The sequence below is a fragment of the Marmota marmota genome, unplaced genomic scaffold, assembly GCF_001458135.2.
Source record: "Marmota marmota marmota unplaced genomic scaffold, marMar, whole genome shotgun sequence".
NCBI lineage: Eukaryota > Metazoa > Chordata > Mammalia > Rodentia > Sciuridae > Marmota > Marmota marmota.
The window spans coordinates 1-20,452 of NW_026004731.1; the positions used below are offsets into that span (position 1 = coordinate 1).

General features: G+C 39.5%; 1 long non-coding RNA gene and 1 pseudogene across 1 annotated transcript; one reads left to right on the forward strand and one right to left on the reverse strand.

Annotated features, from left to right (window-relative positions):
- Positions 1-521: 521 nt before the first annotated feature.
- Positions 522-10,025, forward strand: LOC125614627. The gene is made up of 6 exons (XR_007345201.1): positions 522-632; positions 4,500-4,726; positions 5,700-5,843; positions 6,866-7,008; positions 7,289-7,406; positions 8,898-10,025. It is a non-coding gene; the product is annotated as an uncharacterized LOC125614627 (long non-coding RNA).
- Positions 10,026-19,323: 9,298 nt separating this feature from the next.
- LOC107160603 lies at positions 19,324-20,231 on the reverse strand (annotated as a pseudogene).
- Between the last annotated feature and the right edge of the window lie 221 nt (positions 20,232-20,452).

Genomic DNA, 20,452 nt, shown 5'->3' on the forward strand with positions numbered 1-20,452 from the left:
GTGCCTGGGTCGCTAGGTTGGGTCAATTTGCAGGGACATAAAAAATGGGTTTTCCAGGAGTGGTTAGCAAAGGGAGAATTGGGATTGTTACTGAACCCTCTTTTCCTTTCAACTTCCTCAGAGAAGGCCCAAGGGCCTTTGAGTAGATATGTGAGCCCATACATATCATAGATGCAAGTTTCCCATGCACAGGTGGAGTCAAGAGTCCCAAGGAGCAGTTGTCCATCAGATAAATATAGAGATCCCTCTTGTGTGTATTACACATTGTTTATACATGTGCTTTATCGTACATAATGGGTATACATGCAGTATATCATTATTATGCATATTTTCTAATTCCTTAGGATGAGTTTTCCTTTCTTTCATAATGTGTTTGTTTCTCCTTTGATTTTGCTTGATTTTTATTATTTCTTTCTTCCCCAAAGCACAACCTACCTCCACTCTGATTTTCTAGTGTTTGGCAAATATATCTGGGTGCTATTGGATTCTACAAATCCTGTCTTACTTGCACATACTTACAGAGCATGTCCTCAATGATGCCACAGGTGTTGGCAAAGAGAAGATAATTATAAGAAAAGTTCTGATGAGCAAGAGGAAGCTAGCATGCAGATTCCCTGGCCTTCAGGCTTCAGGTATGTTGGCTCTGGGATGCACTTGACTCCTTTTAACTCTGTAGAAGATTGTAGCTCCTCCTTCTGCAGTGATTTCTCTTCACCTGTGCTTGTCTCCAACAGCAGATGGAGCCTCTGTTTGGTCTTATCTGTGTTTCCCATGGCCTTGTAGCCCTGACCTGCCCTTCCATCTACTTTTCCTGTTTACATTCTGAACTCTGCTCTGTTCTCACGCCTGCTCTCCTGATATTCCTGATAACTGCCACAGGGAAACCCAGTCAGAGTAGGGTCCCAACACTATGAAGAGCATCTTTCAGACACATGCTACCTTCCCTTAAATTCTATACTTTCTAGACTTTTTTGCCTTCTGTACCTGACTTCCTTGACTTCATTACCTCTTTCTGCTAGGAATGAGTCTTTCCTAAGTTACTAGCACATGGATCTCTCTCTGGGGGTTTTCATGGGAACAAGTCCAACTGAAAACTGGATTGTTATCTTTTTTTTTAATATTTATTTTTTAGTTGTGGTTGGACATAATGCCTCTATTTCACTTATTTAATTTTATGTGGTGCTGAGGATCGAACCCAGGGTCTTGTACATGCGAGGCAAGTGCTCTACCACTGAGCCACAAACCCAGCTCCCTGGATTGTTAACTTAGACATGCAAATTAAAGTGTCATTTTTTTATTATGTTTTTTTTAATTTCTTCTTTTTAGTTATTCATGAGAGTATAGCCAATTTTGATATCATATACAAGCATGGAATATATCTTAATCTAATTAGGACCCGAGGCTTTTGCTTGTACATAAAGGTGACATTCTCTGTGTTGTGTTACTATATGTACATAGCAAAATTATGTAACGTTCATTCCTTTTCTTACTATAAATTTCCTTTTCTTACTGGTTCCTCTTTTTCCTTCATTTCCCTTTGTCTAAACCTGGAACTTTTATTCTTCCCCCTTCTCTCCTTAGTGTAAGTTAGCTTCCAAATGTCAGAGAAAATATTTGATATTTGTGTTTGGGGGGATTGACTTATTAGACTTAGCATGGTAGTCTCCAGATCCATCCATTTACTGGCAAATATCATAAAGTCATTCTTCTTTATGGCTGAGTAATACATATGTGTGTGTGTGTGTGTGTGTGTGTGTGTATATCTATCTATCTCAAAACCTACGTTGACTCCATAGCTTAGCTATTGTGAATTGTGCTGCTAAAAACATTGATGTGATTGCATCACTGTAGTGTGCTGAGGATAGCCTGTTCAACAAATGGTGCTGAAAAATTGGAAATCCATATGTATTCAAATGAAATTTAATCCCTATCTCTTACAACTGAACTGAAAGCATATCAAAGACCTTGGAAGTAGACCAGAAACCCTGCATCTACCAGAAGAAAATGTAGGCCCAACACTCTAACATCAAGGCTCAGGAACTGAATTCCTTAAGTACATTCCTAAAATGCAAGAAATAAAATCAAACATCCACAGATGTGATGGCATTAACCTGAAAAGTGTTAAAAGTGATGAGCAATCATCCTGGATAAAAAGATGTATTGCAAGAGCAGAAGATGGTGAGATAGTGGAAAGCTGCATTCCATGTTGGGCCTTGTCTCATGAGCACAGTAGCAGGAATATAGACACTTTCTGAGGTTGATGAAAAAGGAATTTCACAAAATATAATATTGTACATTTAATTGGACTAGGGATTCAGAAATTTGAGTACAAAAACAAAGAAAAAGAATACATAGATGCCAACCCACTTGCCACATGGGTACCAAAAGCAGCAAAGATTCCCCACAAAGGTAGGGGAGAACACAGAGAAACACAGATTGAGTACAGAAAAACCTGAGATCAGAAAATCTGCCTGAATGTGGTTGATCCAAAGGCTGCAGTATTTAAAATCTGTAGCAATTAGAGAAATGTAAATCAAAACTACACTGAGAATTCACTCACCCCACTGAGAATGGTAAATATTAAAAATAAAACAACAGTAAATGATGGCAAGGTTGTGGGGAAAGAGATTCACTTAATACATTGCTGGTGGAACTGCAAACTGGTGCAACCACTCTGGAAAGCAGTGTGGAGATTTCTCACAAAACTTGGAATGGAACCATTATTTGACCCCATTATCCCACTCCTCACTTTATACCCAAAGGACTTAAAATCAGCATACCATAGTGACACAGTCACTTCAATATTTAATGTAGCTTAATTCACAGTAGTCAAGCTATGGAACCAACTTAGGTGCCCTACATCAGATGAATAAAGAATTTGGTATACATATATAGTGGAATACTGCTCAGCCATAAAGAAGTATGAAATTATATCATTCACCAGTAAATGGATGGAAGTGGAGACTATCATGCTTTGTAAAATAAGCCAGTACCAAAACCCAAAGGCAGAATGTGGATGCTAACTCAAAACAAGGGAATGAAAGATTAGAGGTTCGTTGGACTAGACAAAGGGGAATAAAGGGAAGGGGGAATCATGTAATAGGTTGTTGCCTTCCTCTTATGGCTCCATGGTGTTGAGTCTCATCTTCACTTCCTCATGACAGGGCTTCCCTGTCACTGTTTTCCCATGTACCAGCTGAGATGCAGCAGCATGGCTCAGTCCCTGCTCTTCCTCTTGTTCCCAGCCCCAGAGGCCTGAACTGGAACCTGGCTCTGACCCACTCTTCTCTTACCAGGAACTCCTTTTATTGATAGTTTACATTTTGATCAACTTTTGTAATGCAGGGAATTTGAACCCAAGTCCTTCTGTGTGCCAGACCTTCCACACTCTAGAGAATGGTTTCTTTTTTTTCATTCTACCACTGAACTGCACCCCAGCCCTTGATAAATATTTTAACATATACATATTTCATATATAGCATATGTGTGTATTTTATATATGCATGTGATTTTGTGCATATTTAAGTTTCACTACAAGGCATTGTACTAGACAGCACATAGAAAATTATACTCAAAGTTGTATTATAAAATTTACCTAACACGATTTTAAACTGGAAGTTACATTCATTTGGAATATCCATCCATCAAACATTTTTTTTCTAAATAATAGAAACATATCAGTCTGTTTACTTTTGCTTTTCTATGGGACATATGTAGGCTAATGATATGAGAGGGAAGTCCTGGCACCTTAGATCTTGTGTGGTGAAGGCTAGACTGTGCATGATTTGGGGTGCAGGCTGTTTGTGGTGTCCTAAACAATGGTTGTTTTTACTCCCTAGATTCAGTTATTTCCTCTGTATTTGGAGTGTTGGCATGGATTTTCTGACTCTGGTCCTCCACAGCTCTTCTTTCTCTTCTCCTGGCTCAGATATTGTCATTGTCACCAGGACAAATGGTATAAATATGACAACTAAAGGGCTTGGACACAATGAAGGAAAATTATTAATGCAAATAGCTGTTGGTCCTCTGTAAGTGTGTCATGTGCATTTAGAAAATTTCCTGTGTGCATCATCCTTTTTCCTGACAGAGAAAGCATCATCCATGTTCCTTGACTCTTCTGTGGCTGCCTTTCTTCTCATTCTTCTTCTTGCCACAGTTGTCCTATTGCTCTCTTTTGGTCATTGCCCTGTACACATTCTTATTCAATTTTCTGTGCCTTTCTGTCCAGAAAACTTTCATGTTTATGCTATTTTTCCTGAATAGCCCACTTGTCAATGAAAGCAAAATTTTTCTTCTGGAAAGTTTATCATTATGTAATGATGTAAGAAAAATTATAAAAATAAAGAAACCAAAAGGTCTCTATGGACTTGACACCACCTGCATTTTTGAAGGCTGTCTTTCTTGAACCTGGGCTCTTTCACAGTCTCTGCACTGGTGGGAACTGAGGATATTATCATGAATTACAGCAGAACCTATATTATTGTGATTTTCTTTTTCAGAGCTGGATTCGGATGATCCTCCAGGAATGAAGAACTCTCTGAAGCTAGAGGGTGATACTAAGGATGGCTCCTTCACCAACAAGCATGTCCGCCACATCATAGGCCACATTGATGACTACACTGCTCTCAGAGAGCAGATTGGGGAGGGGAAACAGCTGGTTGAAAAGATCCAGTCTCTCCTGAGGCCCACATGAAACTTCCCAGGCCTTGAAGCTCAGAGCTCAGAGGTAGTCACAGCTGTACCTCCTGGGTTCACCCTTTTTTTTTTTTTGTGCCTTTTGTCCTTAATTCTACTTCATGCTCCACTACTTATTTTTGTGGCCTGCATCTCCAAATGACAGAGAAAGCATTTTCCAATTATTCTAGCCAGGTCCTTGTTTCCCTATCTCCTGTTCATTCTAAGTTCTACTTTGTGGTAGAGAAGGCCAACTACATATTCTCCCTCAGATCCACAGAGACGTCTGTGCAGCATTGCCACCATCCTCAGTAAAGCATTTGTTAAGAGTTGATGCCCATATGATGTTGAAATCAGAACCCTCTCATGGTTTATTATCTGTTACAATCATGCTGACCCATGTGGACAGACTAAAATCAATCAGAGGGACAGGTAATAAGGGATTTGCATCCATAAAGACCTTGTGTGTGGAAAGAGTAAGAACCTGGCCACCACAGCATTTCTTTTTTCCCATGGAGCAACAGGAGGGAGGTAATCTGCAATGCTTCTCAGAGTACCTCTCTGTTGAGAGACAACAAGGGCCAATGGCTGTGCTGTCTGAGCCACCAGAGACCCATGGATGTGTAGACAGAGCCTTGAATCCAGGGAACCCCCGCTTCAGGGCAAGACACTAATGGGCCACAGGCCCAATATGAGAAGTCACCTCTTGTGCCTCGAGTTCACTGGTGCAGAGGGGTCTTTTATTGCATACAAGGAAGCTAAAAGGTCTGTAAAGGACATGACATGGGAATGAGCTTTGATAGCCTTATATAGGGTGTCCAGGTGAGGAGGCATTCCAGGTAAAAGGAGCAGCACTTCAGTCCTGGGACCTCAAAGGGATGAGCCGGGGTATGACAGGTTCAAGTAGCCCATGCTTTGTGCCTCATGACAAAGGAAGCTTGAGTCTTGTGCAGGGTTACAATGTCCTGAGCCCTGAGATGTCTCAGCTCCAGTGATGTCCATGGCCACCTCCCACCTCTCAACAGGCACCAGGCAGCAAATGTTTCCATGAGCTAAGAAGCAGCACCTCTGCCCTGCAGCACACCCTAGAGGAGTCAGCCTCCCTCCTGACCATGTTCTGGCGAGCAGCTTTACCGACCTTCCACGACCTTGGGCTGCCTGGCAAAGTGGTAAGAGGCCAGTGTTGTCTTCTGGTACAAGCCCTGCTCTTCTGCCCCATGAGATTCTGTATTCTCAGTTCCAGGGCTTTCTGAGGGTCAGGAGCTACATAGGTTGTTAGAATGTGCTGGATCTTAGTGCAGCATCCTGGAGGGAGACCCCTGGTGGGTGCTTTCATTGAAGGTCTGATTACCTTACTTTGTCCTCACACCCTAAACCCCAAGATAATAATTCAAAGAGAAGAAAAGAAAATGGAGAAGCACAGACATAGATGCCCTGGTAATCCATAAGTATCCACTTCCAATAAATCTGAAGTTTGAGCTAAAATTCAGGGGCCTTGGATGCTTCTCCATTCCTCAGGGCTTCTTGGTCAAAAGATCAAAGGAAGTCACTGTGATTCTGCAGCTTCATTCACTCATCTTCCTAGAATCCCAATATACCTTTTATCTCTGTTCCAATCTGGGGGAAAGGTAGAGCCCTTAAGGAATTGTCCTGCTTTGGGTGGGCTAGTCTCTGAATCCCTTCCATAGTTTTTATTTCCACATTAATGTTACTGTATGTTTTGGGATCAAACTATGCTAATTACAAGGAGGTACTTTACCATCTTCAGGTTCCTACAGACATTTTGAAATGTGAACACTGTCATTAGGTAGCCCTGTGTCCCAGACATAGTATCTCTGAAATTCCAAGTCCTTCATGGATGGGGTAAGGGTGAGACAAAACTTCTTCAAGGACTGAGTTGTAGGCCTTGTTTGCAGTTGTGAGTTGCTGTTGGTCTGGAGTCAGGTCTCCTTGATCACAGGAATGTAGGCCTGTGCTGGTCTGATTGGGGGCTTTCAGGTTCTCAACATTCCTACTTGTGGTCTTTTTCTCAACTGTTCTGAACTGAGGGATTGAGAAGTTGTAATGGAGGGAACTCAGTCTGGAAGTGTGGGAAGATTATAGAGTTCTACTTCTGATTGGTAGGAACCACAAAGAACTGGTTACATTATGTCTCCAAACTGTTGTCTGAGAGCCTGTCCTTTTTCCCCAGGATGAATCAATGGAAAGGGAGCTCCTGGATCTGCGAGCCCAAGTATCCAAACAGGAGAAGCTCCTTCAGAGCGCAGCTGAGCGTCTGAAGACTGCCAACCAGCAGAAGGAGAACATGGAGCAGTTCATTGTCAGCCAGCCTAGGTGCCTCTGAGTTGTGGAGCAGCAGAGGAAAGGGGTGGTCTTGCAGATGCCCCACTTGTGCTGCAGATGAACAGTGACCACAGAGGCATTGGAATGTTGGGAGGGGAGAGTGATGCACTGGGCCCAACCCTCCTGTGACATGAGTAATTGTGGTTGCAGAGGGAGGGAGGACAAAGGGGTCAGTAATAGGCCATGATTGAGGGGTGAGAAGAAAATGCATTCCCAGCAAGTAGGGCCTAGCTGGAAATTCCTTCTTTGTGGGGCTCTTTTCTTTTTTCAGTGACCAGGACACATGATGTTTTGAAGAAGGCAAGGACTAACTTGGAGCTAAGGAACCGGTTTCAGCTTACACAGTCACAGAGCCTGCTTCAAATACATCACTGTCTGTCATCAGACCTGTAAGTGACCCTGACCTTCTTTAACTTCTAGGAGATATCTGGTCCACTACACAGGTCTTAGCTCCTGGATAGCCTCCTCCTTATATTCCATCCCTTCACCCTCCTGCCCACTCTGTTACTGTTCTCCCCTTGTCACCATCTGTCCCTTCTAGCCCCAAATCCTCTCCTTGATGTCAGTCAAGCAAGGAGCCAGAGAAATGCAGTTAAGTTGGTCCTTGAGAGAAGAACTTTCAAAGTCTGTGAATTAGTTGTCTACCAAGAGATCTTGAGGCCATAAGTGCATTCTGGACTTTCCTGAACTTCTTTATGAAAAACCAAATAAGGCATAACCTTATAAATCGACTTTAGTGCACAAAATTAGGATACGAACAGGAATCTTATTTTGACACCTCATTTTCTTTAAAAAACATGACGGAAGATCCACTTGGTCTCCTTGATATAAAAGAAAAAACTGATAATGAAAAAAAGACAACTTTAAAGGAAAAGTTTTAAAATATATATATAGCAGATATTCTCTACATTTACTTAAATGCTGTGCTAATAATTCCCTAGAAATCCTATGAAGAGAAACTTGATGTGTAACTAATTGTTTTAAATATGAGAAATCAAACCTTTAAACTTAGAGGGTAAATATCAGAGCAGTTGAGCCTTCTAGGAATGTTCCTAAGTTGTACCCTGAGAGCCTTGACACCCATAGTGTGATCAAGCATGGGATGTATATTAACTAGCTCTTGTTTTCTAATTGCCTTTGTTTCTTCTCTGAGGATTGCTTTCTTTCCTGAGCCTCTTATCACAACACTTAGAGGGTTGCCTCTGTACAGCCTCCTCCTATCCCTGGCAAGTTAACCCACAGCCTCAAGTTCCTGCTGGCTCCCTCCAGTTTCCAGGCCACCCTCTTTTGTTCCAAATTTCTGGTCTCTAACTCCAGGCTTAATGTTAACTGGTTGTATGCCTTTGGCTGGCCCCTTTGCCTCTGTGAGCTACTACCCTTCATCTGTTAAAGGTGGACCTAGACTTAGATAATCTCTGAGGTCCCTGCCAATTTGACTTCTCCTTAAGAAAAATGAGACACACACTTAACAGGGGAACTTGCCCCAATATGTCCTCTTCAGTACAGGCTGTTTCTACATGTGTGTGTTTCATGTTCCATCCTTATTTTTCTGGAATATGACAAAGGCCTTTATTTTTCTTCAGACCACATAACATGTAGTATCAACTGGGTAATAAAAGGAAAGTAGGTAGGATCTGACCATATGACATGCAGTAGGGCTATGGCTGGGGCACCAGGGATTTGGGTGCCCAGGGAGGCTTATCCTCTAAGCTGGAACCTGGAATCTCCTCCAGACCTAGTGCATCCCCTTGACTCATTCTTTTTACCACCTCCCACCATGTTTATGCCTTCCTGCATGCTTTGCCCTAATTCCAGTGTCTGGACATCATAAGTGGGGTCTAACAGTTCCATCTGAACAGGATTCTTTTGATTGCTTGCAGGTGAAATCCTTAAGGGCCCTGCTGTGTGCTCCAGCATGGAGACCCTTGTCTTCCAGGAGCCACAAAAGAAGCAAAGCCACCACAGGTCCCTTACACACGAGGAAGCCTAGGCCTAACCCCCCACCACCACATCTGAACAACTGCCTATCTGCTAAGGAGCACCTGGACCCTATTCCTTCAAAGCTGGTGCAGTCTGAAGAGATGATCAGAGATGTCTCCTACTAGGGTAGTAGGAAAGGCAGAATGACTTCCTGACAGTGGTGGAATACCAGTAGTCAAATACCACCAGGCCTCCCACTAGGCAAAGTGCACCCAAGAGTGCATGCTAAACCTTGAGACACTGCTTCTGAACAGCCTCGGTGACACAGCACCTGTCACAACATAGTTCTCACCTCAGCAGCTCTCCTCAGAAGATTAACTCTGGAGAAATTGTTGCCTCCTACACAAGGGTCATGTGGTTCCAATGTAGAGCTCCTTGGCAGTTCTAGAAGCACCCTAGTGAGCAGCAGGGCACTGCTGGACAGTGTCAGTGAAACTCAGCTAGCACCTTTCACAGATCCACACCTGACCAGGTAGCTCCTCTAGGCCAAGCCAGGCTGGACTTTGCACGCACCATGAGGTCTGACCTCTTTGAGTCCATGTGAGGAAGGAAATTGGTGACCTCCCATTCATAGCCTAGCACAATCTGCTTCCTTTATTACCATGTTCTCCAAATTTTACTGCCCCCTCCTCCCCATTAAGTATGCTGTGCCATTTTGCTAACCTAACTTCCCTCAGGGGAATATGAGACTGATGTCCACACCAAGCCTATGCAAAGTCTTGCATATGGCAGCCTCTACTTGTTTCTTAGTGGTGTGGGCCAGGCCCCAATTGTACTGAAGCCTCCTTTGTGTCTTCAGAGTGCTCCTAGGACGTGAGAAGGTATGCATAAATGTAAGATAGAGGTTTATTTATGTTGCTGTAGCCATATGTTGAAGGCCAACATGACTCATGGCAGGCAGGGTGAAACTGTAATGGTCTTTCAGTGGCTTTTTTTTTCTTTTAAAGCAAAGTTTATATAAATAGTTTCTTTTTTTGTATGTGTGTTTGTTTCTCATTTTTACACCAATCCCTAGAACAAGTGTTAAGAATAGAAAATAAAATAAGCCAAACCCAAAAAAACAAAGCCTCAATGTTTTCTCTGATAAGCAGATGCTGATCTATAAAGTGGGGTGGGGGAAAATGAAGGAACCTTGGATTGGACAGAGGGGAGGGCGGTAAAGGGAGGGTGTGGAGGTGTGAAGGATTGTGGAATGAGAGGGACTTTAATACCCTACATACATTTGTGACTACACTACTGGTGTTGACTCTGCACCAAGTTCAGCCAGAGGAAGTGCTCCATTTGTATACAATATTGTCATGTATAATTAATTTGAATAAATTTAAAAATCAAAATTAAAAAATGATTATAATCTTTAAAATAATAGAAAATAAAACTGTCATGAAGAAATGTATTGGCTAATTCTGAGGTCTAAGTTTAAAAAAGTGACAATTTTTCCTCTCTGCCATTTTTCAAAAATTTCTAAGATAAGACAAGTGATTCTTAAACCTGATGCGCCTTTACAATTTCCCAGGGAAGGACATATTTTGCTGTTTGTTCTGCAGCATTAAAACTCAGGAGTCAGGATGGCAATGGAGAATTGGTTTCTTTCCATCCTGTGTTTGAGCAAAATAGAGAAGATCATTTTCTTTGACATGTCTTCATCTTTGATGACTGTGAGGCATGGAAAGCTTTTATAAAAACAGGTTACAGTGGGGGTGGGGGAGGCAGGAAATACCCAAGTGTGTATTTAGCTAGGCTGTGTTAATCAGGAACCTGTCTCAAAGTATATGTTCCCCTTTGCAGTGCCCATCAGAGCCAGGCAGTCCATCAACCTCCATCGTCAGTTTAAAGATCAAAATTAAAAAAGAATTTGAACATTTTCATTTCAAAGGGGGTCTGTTTCATAGTCAGCTATGGGGATTGTGGTAGTGACTCCCTGGGCTGCAGTATAAAGCACTTTAGTGGATGTGGGATTCTAATTGAGGATCTGCCTCTCTATGTAAGTATCCCAGGTGATACTGATGCATACACAGTTTAACAAACTGATGATTCTGATACAGGTGGGCCACAGATGACAGTTTAACACACATTATGCATGTCATTGAGTCACAATAAATTTATTTAAGAACCTTAATTGATAATGATCATTCCACAAATTTTGGAATAAAAAAATTTTAAATAATCCTTCAGAAAATTTTTGTGTCCTTTTGTGTAGACTAATGAAGCTATTAGTCTACAGCTATTTCCTAGAAATAGTTAAAAATTAACACAAACAGTGACAGAACAAAAACTGTAATCATTATCACAAAACTATCAACATTACCAGCAGCAACAACAAAAAAACCTTCAATAGACCTTCTTGTGTAAAGACATGGCCACTCCCTTGGGGAGATATGAAGTCAACCTGTGCTTTACACTTGAGTGTTTTAAGTATTTGCATGAGTGATTTTGGCTTTGAAATACAGAGGAATTTGCTGGCAGATTTAGCTGAATGGTTGGAAACTCCTCAGACCCATTACTGAATCTAAAGATAAAGTAGTCAATGGTAAGGACGTGCCTGTACAATTTAACAGTGAAGGGCATATTTTGCTGATTAAGAGATACTATTATGTATTTTAAGTGCTATAATAGGTACATGTCCTCTTTTCTTTTCTGGCCCTGAGTTTATGGCAGCAGCCTGCAAATTTCATTCCTTCTTATCTTCAAGGGCTGGTAGCCTTAATAAAATAATCAATGGTCACAGGACAACTCAAATATTTCTACTTATTAAGTCAGCTTACTAGGAAGCAACTTTATGATGACAACAGTTCCCACCTACTTTTGGAGAAAAGTTTTGAAAGCTATTGTATTTCCCAATTTATGATTATAGAAATAATTCAAAATAGCTGTTTGAATTAATAATTTTTTAAAAGGCAACAGCAAAAGCTGGAGTTGTAGCTCAGTGGTAGAGCATTTGCCTTGCAAGTGTGAGGCACTGGGTTTGATCTCAGCACCACATTAAAAACAAAGGCATTGAATCCATATACAACTTAAATAAATAAAAGGTGTCAGCAAAATATCCTTGAGGCATATTCTACAGTATATAATATTTTATAAGTATATTCTTTCCGTGTGTCAGAAACACAGCTCATTCTGTAAGAAATTTAAAAAGGGGCAGGGGGCTGGTGCAGTTCATATAGATCAGTTCACAGAGTGCTTAAGTTGCAAGCGCAAGACCCTGGGTTCAATCCCCAACACAAGGAAATTGAAAGAGAGAAAAAAAAAGAAAGGGAGGAAACCTCAGTCATATATGACTACCGCTGTCTTCTAATTTTTTTTTCTAATTCAAATAAAATCTATGGAGAATCTTGTGAAGAAAATACAGTGAAAGTCCATAAAGGGAGAAAGAAAAGAAAAGAGGACAGGTACCTATTGTAGCACTTAAAATGCATAATAGTATCCCTAGACCTGCTGACCTAAGACTTTCAGAATTTACAGAGATTTCATCATATTAGGGTTAGGGTTAGGGTTATGAAAATAATACTCTATTTCTAATGGTGAAGTAGAAGAATGTGGAGGAGAAGGAGAGGGAAGAAGAAGGAAGAGAAAGAGGAGGATAGAAAAAAATAAAGAATGAAGAAAGGAAGGTGTGCAATGTCCTTGGAAATCTGCCAGGGGCTCCATTGGCTTCCAAACTCCTCCATGATTCTAATAAATATAGACATCTCCCCCTCAATACAATGGCAGCCCTTCCAGAACTAAGTCCAACCACCCCATGAAATTACAATTTTCTGCCCTGAAATTACAATTCTGCATTTTTCTCCATTGCTGTCTCCTTCACCAACAAGTCTTCTAATCTTTAGTTCTAAACTTAGGAAAAAAAAAACTCATGCTACAAACTTTTAAAAAAATTAAAATAAATTTGGAGGTCATTAGACTGAGTCACCTCCAGTACTGTGGTTTCCTATTGAAGTAAAACAAACCACAAGTCAATGAAAACAGAAAAAGGAAACTCAAGATTAATCACTAAATACCAACAATTAAGTTGCAAATAAGAGCTTTGCAATTAAACCAATCAAATATTTTCTTTTTTCATTAGCACCTTAAAATTTATTTCCCTGCCACCCATTGAGCCCTGAACTCCTGCCAACTGAACTATTGACTTGTGAATCAATGCTTGTCAAATAACTATTTAAAATTTTAATGTGACTAACTTTTTCTTTGATTCAAACAGCAAACATCTCATCTTCCTATTCCTTATGTTAGCCAGCATCTTTTCTTCCTGAATTTTCATTTCTTATAATCTGTGCTGTGAGAAAAAGAAACAAATGGCCCTGAAATACTACCAGGATGGGCAAGGAAGGATAGGCCCAGAAAATCCACATCTGGTGCTTTGAGAAATAGCCCTGAATCTGCATATGCACATGCACATTTTGTTCATGGAATATGGTACAACTGTCCTGCACTGTTGTATAGTCTTTGTCTTGCAAGTTTCACATTGTTATAACACTTGAACCTAGATTTCCTCCCCTTGGTGTATAATCAGGGAGAAAGGTTAAGAATCCAACCAAATAAGCAGGGAAGATTCTCCAACTTTGCATTTTTAAGTCAACGGATAATATTTTATGGTTATTTATGGGGCACAAAATGATAATTTAGGACATTTATACAATGTGTAATGACCAAAATCAGAGCTATTACCATTTCCATAGCCTAATAAACTCAACAAATTTTTGAAACACTAATTATGTTTACTGAACACAAATTATGTTATAATTAATAATAGGTATCTATGAAATTCTCATATACTAGAAAGATGAATAATATCCTCTTAAATAATACAAATAAAAGAAAAAAAAATCACAAAAATAACTAAAAAATTCTTCAAACTTAATGTCAATGAAAGAAATGTATGCTAAAATTTGCAGCCAACATGGTACTGACAAGAAAATGCATAACTTCATGTTGATATTAGAGAAGACAGTTTAAAACCAATGATCTTAATTTCTATCTTAGGAATCTAGAAAAAGACAAGCAAATAAAATCCAAAGTAAATAGGACAAAGAATCATAAAGAGCAGAAATCAATCCAATAGAAAACAGATAAACTACAGAAAAAATCAAGTTTTGGAAAAGATTAATAAAACTGAGTAGAGCAAGAGTAATTGAGAAAAATGACAGAAAATAAAAATTATCTTTAGGTGATATCCATAGATTCTACAAACATTAAAAGTAAGATAATCATGGACTATAATGAACAACATTATATCCAGAAATAGAATAACTTAGGTGAAATAGACAAATCTCTTGAAAAATAGATTTCTCAAGACAGCAAGATTATCCCTCTATGAAAAAAAATTCATTTATAATTTGAAAAAAAAATTTCAATATTTTGGTTTTTCTTGTTGTAGTTGGACACAATAACTTTATTTATTTATTTTTAGGTTGTGCTAAAGATTGACCCCAGCGCCTTGCACATGCTAGACAAGCACTCTACTGCTGAGCCACAACCCCATCCCATAATTTGAAAATTTGATACAAATGAAATTTTAACTCTCAGAGATTTTACAGATTAAATTCTTTCATTTATTTAAGAAAAAAGTGATATAAATATTTACAAGTTAGAAAATAAAAGGAGAAAAAATCTCCCAACTCATTTCTTAGGTAGACATAACCCTGATACCAAAAACAAATGGAACATGTTTGATACCAAAGTATCTAATAAAAACAACAAAAAACATGCACAACTATTTCTCATAAACATATGTGCAAAAAAAAAAAGCCTCTACAAAAGCAAGCCAGACATATGTAACAGGAATAATACATCCCAACCAAGTGTAGTTTGGGAAAGTAAAGTTTGCTCAACATTTGAAAATTAATGAATGTAATTTACTTCGTTAATAGAACAAGGAGTATATACAATAATCTCAATAAATTTTAAGAGTATTTGACAAAATTGAAACTCATTCCTATTTTTTTTTTTTTTTTGCAAACTAGGAATAGAAGGACATTTTTCTCACCTGACACAATGTGTATATGAAGAACAAACAACTGATGCATTTAGTAGTGAAATGCTGAACATTTCCCACATAACTTCAGGAACAAAGTGAGGATATCTCTCCATGTTCACTTACTCTAATGCTGGACATCTTAGTCCACAAAATAAGGAAAAATAAGGACAAGCTGAGAGGAATAAGTGTGGAAATGAAAAAGAAAAACTACTTTCATTTGAAAAAAATCCTAAAAAACCTTCTTCAAATTGTTATTGTTATTTTGTGATATTGACAGGGTCATAGGATTATGCTGGGAGCCATTAGCCAAGTAGGTATGACAATTTCCTTGCCAGCGTACCCCATGTTGCAGTGACATTGAATGTAGGTGACCTTGCTCAAGGACCAGGGCGGATTAGGGTGTTCCCGGTTTAGGATAATCGGGTTTAGGGCGTTCCAGGTTTAAGATTATTCCTGCTAGGAATAGGGCGTATCCTGCTGCCTGAGTTCCCCTTGAGTTCTCACGGGATTCAGACAGTATTTTTTGGGAGACAGAAGCCCAGTGGGAGTGGATTTGGGCAGAGAACGTGGATTTCCCCAGAACGTGATTGTAGACGGCTGGTGTGAGTTCGGGAATAAAGAGTTGCTGTTTGAATCTACAAGCTGTGTGGTGGCTCGTGATTGTGTGCCCAGCCAGACTGCGGCANACAGGTAAGGGAGAAGAGGGGCAGAGCTTCCGTGCCCTCTCCAGGAATGCCACTCTCCAGGAACCTCCCCATGTTCCACTACCTGAATGTTCATTGAAATCATGCCTATTGCATTCCTATGAGTAAAACTGAAAATACTTTAGATGGAAGTATGTAGTGTGTCAATGTCTAGGTCAATCCTGACATGCCTGGTCATGTTACTGGAAAGCAGAAAACTGTTCTGTGCTGGGGCAGAGTATCATGAGTCCTTGACAGCCTGTGGATTTCCAGATTTGGGCATGTGGGGAGTGGTGCTTCTTGTAGTAGACTTGATATGTGTTGGGGATGAGTTGAAGTCAGAGCTCTAAATTAACAGTCAGCCTGAGAAGGGCAACTGCCAAGGCATTTGCAATAAGAAAAAAACTGCCACTGTTCTATTGACTGTGTCCTCCTTTCTGTGGGGAGCAGGCATTTTTAGGAAGTGTCCACAGTGGGCCTGCAGGAGAGATGAGAGGACCTGTCCAAGAAAGAGCATGTGCCCTTCATCCTTTTATTGGTTTCTTTCTCTTGCTGTTGTCTGCAATCCTTGTATTTTTCAGGGTAAGGATAGAAAAATATCTTCAATATGTAAAGATCAGAAAACCAAAAAAGACACCCCATGCTGAAAGTAAAAAAGATACCCAAGGTGAACGTAAAACCAAATCAAAGAGATGGAAAAATATAAATATAAAAGCTACCCCTATGTATTCTGTAACATCAGGTTCTATTCTAAACAGTGTATCTTTAGGATAATTACCTTTGCTTTACTCTTGACAATATTAGTGACTACTATTTTCTTTAGGGAAAGAATAGTGTAATCTACTTAGAAAATTTTAAACACACACACACACACATATATTTATTTAGAACACTATATATATATATATATATATATATATATAGAGAGAGAGAGAGAGAGAGAGAGAGACTCAAAGAGCTCAATAGTAAGGAAACAAGCATATTAAAAATGAGAAAATGACCTGAAAAGATACTTCTCAAAAGATGACATAAAAATGGCAAACATGTATTTTAAAATAAATAAATAAATACATAACAGCAATCATCGGGGAAATTCAGGTGTGAATCTCATACCTTTTAGAAAGACTATTATAAAAAATGAAAGACATGTGTTGAGGAGTGCTATAGTTGAGATATGGTTTGAGCATCTTCCAGGAGTTCATCTTAAGCTTGGTCCTCAGGATGCTGGTATTAGGAGGTGCTGTGGATCCTTTAAGAGGTGGGGCCTAGTGAGACATACTTAGGTGATTTGAGGGAGTGCTCTCAGAGGGGGTCTTGGGATCCCACTTTCCCTCTGCTTCCTGTTTGTAGATGTTATTTCTTCCTCCCAGAGGTGTACCTATCATTGTCATTGCCATGATCTGATGCAACCAGGAAGCTTCTCTTCAAAGCTGAGCTGATGGCAGTACCATGCCCTTGAACTTCTAAAGCAATATTTTCTTTATCCAGTTAGCCTGCCTGAATTACTTTGGTGTAACAGTACAAAATAGACTAATACAGAGAGATTGTGAAGAAAAGGAAATAATTACTTATTATTGATGGGAATATAAATTAATATAATGAATATTGAAAGCAGTATGGATGTTCTTAAATCAAGTAAAAATAAAATTATCAAAGGATCCAGCAATTATTCTTTTGAGTATGTATCCAAAAGATATGACGTCAGTATGTTAAAGAGATAGCTGTAGTTTCATATTCAGTGCAACACTTTTCACAATAGCTAAGTGGTGAAATCAATTTTTATGTCTATCAATGGATTAATAGATTAAATATGATATATATACACATAATACAATACTATTCATCTGTTATAAAAGAAGGAAATCCTGCTATTTATGGCAACACGGATGAACCCAGAGAACACTATATTAAGCAAAATAAGCCAGGTTCAGAAAAAAAAATTCACATGATCTAACATATGTATGTAGAATTTTAAAAATTTAAATAATAGAAACACAAATAATAGTAATGGTTACTGGAGGGCTGTGGGTAGGGATAGAGTTTGGGTGATTTGCAGAGAAGTTGGTCAAAATGTAGAAAATTTTTGTTAGATGGCAATAATATGTTAAAGAAAATGATTTTGCATCATGGTGACTACAGCTAATAATGCCATACTGCTTACTTGTAAATTGCTAAGTGTAGATTTCAGGTGTTTTTATCACATGTAAAAAAATATGATTTACTTCATACACTAATTGCATTAATTTATCCATTACATACTTAGATTAAAACTTCACGTCATACACAAATGAATACACATATCTTTTAAAATTTTCAATTGAAAAAAAATTTAAAGTTATATTCTTTGCCTACCTCTAAATCATCCATATCATTCTTTTTTAGGGCTTATGTTTATGTGGTCCCCTCTGAAGTGATCTCCCAAAATGATCCCCTTTACTGGTGACTCCCACTTACACTTCAGGAAGTAGGTGAAATGTCATCTCTTACAGGACAGCAATAGAGCACAGCAAGGGTATTGGGGGGAGTGAGGGGGAAGGAAAAGGGAGGCACTGGGGACTGAAGTAGACCAAATTATGTTATGTGCATCTATTAACATGTCACAATGAATCCCAATATTATGTATAATATTAAAGTATCAATAAAAATGTAAAGGTCTATACCTCTTGTAAACCTGTCCCATATTCAATGTAAATTAGATTTCTTATAGTCTTCCCTCTTCCAAATCTTGCATTCACTCTCCTTTATAAATTTTATAGAATTACACTGCTTCTCAACAGTTTTTCCTGACTTTATCTGCTTACTGGGACTGGTTTGAAACATAGCATAAGGTTTATAATGGCAGACATCCATATGTTGTTTTCATCACACATTTCCCGTAGCTAAGATACCATCTGGTGTGTATTAAGGAAGTAATATATAAGTTATTGAAAAGATGAGAACTACAACAAAATAGGTCCTGTATGTCATAAAATCATAAAAAAAAGTGGAGCTTAATCCAAAGGTTGGGGTGTGGCAGGTAAAAGAGAAGATTTAGAAAGAAAGGGATGGTGGAGACTGTTTTGAAATGTAAGATTTTATGTACAAGTTAAACAGAGAAGAGGAGCTTTTCTGAAAAGAGACAACAGCACTTGAGAATACACAGCTATGTCAAGTTGGGGCCCAGCAAAGTTTTGGTTGGCTTCAGAATGTACAACTAGGCACTTATGGAAACAGATAATGATAACTTCAGAAATAATAATATTAAAGAGGTAGGGAGAAACTACATAATAAATTCAGGCTCATGAAGGATGCTTGGTTTCATCTTATCTGATGAGGGAAATTATTGGAAGTGTTTTCCATGGATTTTCTGGCTATTAGGGGACCCTGACCTTTTTCTGCACTAATATTAATTCAAGCCTTTGCTTGGAATTACTTGAGAAATTTTAGCAACTGATGCAATGTTAGTACCTCCTTTGAAGAGAAAAAATATGTTTGTTTTTTATGGGATTTATGTGGGGGTTGACAAGGAAAACCAGGAAGGTTTTTTTTTTCTCAACAGTTTTTCTCAACATGTTCTTTTCACATGAAAAATATTCTTATATTATAGCGTGTTCAGGTAATTGAATGAGAAAATAGATGCAAGCACACATCTTCCTGGCAGTTAATAACTAGTAAGAGTTTAAAATTGATTCTTTAGTTAAGAGGAAACCGAGTCTTGCTCATTGTTCTTTGAAGGGCTGATTTGAATTCCTTATTTCTCAGGATGGTATAAAACACAGATATCAGGGTGTCTTGGCTGGAAGAGTAGTTGGACTTGGGCCTCAAGTAGATGAAGGAGGCACAGCCATAGTGGACAGTTACCACAATGAGATGGGAGGCACAGGTGGAGAGGCTTTGTATCTTCCAACAGAGGATGGGATCTTTAGAATGGCAGAGATGATGCGGACATAGGACACCAGGATGAGTAGCAGTGGGATAACTAAGACCAATACACCCAGCATGAAGATGACCAACTCAATGAGGTGGGATTGGTGAGATGCCAGTTTGAGGACAGGGGAGATGTCACAGAAGAAGTGATGCAGTTGGTTGGAAGAGTGGAAGGGCAGGTGAAATACCAGGGAGGTAGCGACCAAAGAGATAGTAAAGCCACAGGCACAGGCAGCAGCCACTAATCCCAAGCACACCCCATGGCCCATGAGCACTGTGTAGCGTAGTGGGTTGCAGACGGCCACGTAGCGATCATAGCCCATGGCTGCCAGCAGGAAGGAGTGAGAGCAGCCCAGGAAGAGGAAGGTGAACATCTGGATGGCACAGCCCAGGAAGGAGATGGTCTTCTTCTGAGCCAGCAGGTCCACCAGCATCTTGGGCACAATGACAAAGGTGTAGCTGGTCTCAAAGCTGGAGAGGACTGAGAGGAAGAAGTACATGGGGGTATGAAGGGCTCTGTCCAGCACAATGGTGGACATGATGATGGCATTGGTGCCCAGTGTGAAGAGGTAGAGGAGCAGGAAGACCATGAACAGCAGTCTCTGGAGGCTGGCCAGAGCTGAGAAGCCCAGGAAGACAAATTCTCTCCCCCAGGTCTCATTGACCCACTCCATAGACAGCAGTTCTATGCAGGAGCGTTAGGGACAGAGGTGGAGGCCAGGACCCAGGAAGAAGAGCAGAAAAGTACAGGATCCTCAACGTGAAGCTGGCATGTGACTGGTGTTTCTGGATATTTGGTAGAATTGTTTCATTTTCTCTTTAAAACGTCTGCTAAAAAAGAATTGATGCTAAATATTCCAAAGAATAAGTGACTCCATTTGGGAGGCTATTTATA